Below are 1,202 nucleotides of genomic sequence, written 5' to 3'. Positions count from 1 at the left end.
TATATATATAAGTATCGAATATAAAAAAACTTTATTGGCAGTGCACTGTTATTTTAACTCTAAAGTCTGATGGGGTCGTTTTTCCACTTTGTCATTTAGGTGTTTCCCTTTGATTCGAAAATAGGGGGCGGCGTTGGAGGTGGGAATGACCTAGTGCGGTGCGTAGTGCCATATCACGCCGCTTCCGAGCTCATAGCTGCTATCTCTTCCACACTTTCACCTGAAACATAACAATAAAATGCTATAAATATTAAATAATTAAAATCATTAAGAAAGATAAGCAATTATAAAAATGTATAAAAGTGAAAAGTTTTTTTCCACAAACTGTGGCCTTTTTAAGAAATTCAAAACTAGGGCCAGTGATCTTCCATTCCTATGCCTACTTCATGATTAGATAAAACAAAGAGAAATGCTTGAACCGGGGTTAACATTCAAGAGAATTCTGGAAGACTTTCCTTTATTTTTTTTAAACACATAATTTAAGTGTAAATTGTCTTTTTAAATTAACTTGCAAGTTTTTGGAACAAGTTACACTAAGCTTCAAAGTTGACACATTTATTTTTAGGTAGTTCCAAAATGACAAGAAGTTCACAAACAGCTTATTGGCAGTAAGATTCATGAGTTTTTCAATTATTTTTTTTTATCTGTTTTAAAAGGGTGAGTTTATTTTTAATAATTCTAGAAACAATCAATTTTCGTACTTTAACAGGTCAGTCTTATTTTTTTATCCAAAATATGAGCCATTTTTTCACAAACTAACATTAAAAACAAAAGGAAAAAAGTGTGCATAAAGATTTATTTTCACCCTTACAAGTAATATCTTGTAGAGAAAAGCTACAAAAGTCCATTAATTTTTAGTCTGATACCTTGCTTCCCAATCAATTCTCTTAAATTCTTTGAGGTTTCCAAAAAGAAGATGGTCTCAACACCTAATAAAATAGAACTATCATTAGCAGGTAGTTTCTTCTATACTAGAAAATATATGATCCTCGATTCCCTGGAAATCATCTACCATCACATTTTATTTAGTTGTCAGTAGCAGCAAATATTTTTTTATATTTATCAATTTTTATATCTATTAATTTTCATAGTTATTTAGTGGTTTGTTATTTGAAGTTATTAATGCAATTTTCATTTTTTTTTTTTTGTTATTTGTTAGAGTCCTACCATAGGTAGTTTCTCTACACGCCTGTAACACTCCA

The sequence above is a fragment of the Halyomorpha halys genome, unplaced genomic scaffold (genome assembly GCF_000696795.3).
Source record: "Halyomorpha halys isolate HHAL.00 unplaced genomic scaffold, Hhal_1.1 Scaffold56.1, whole genome shotgun sequence".
Lineage (NCBI taxonomy): Eukaryota > Metazoa > Arthropoda > Insecta > Hemiptera > Pentatomidae > Halyomorpha > Halyomorpha halys.
This window is presented reverse-complemented; position numbering follows the sequence as displayed.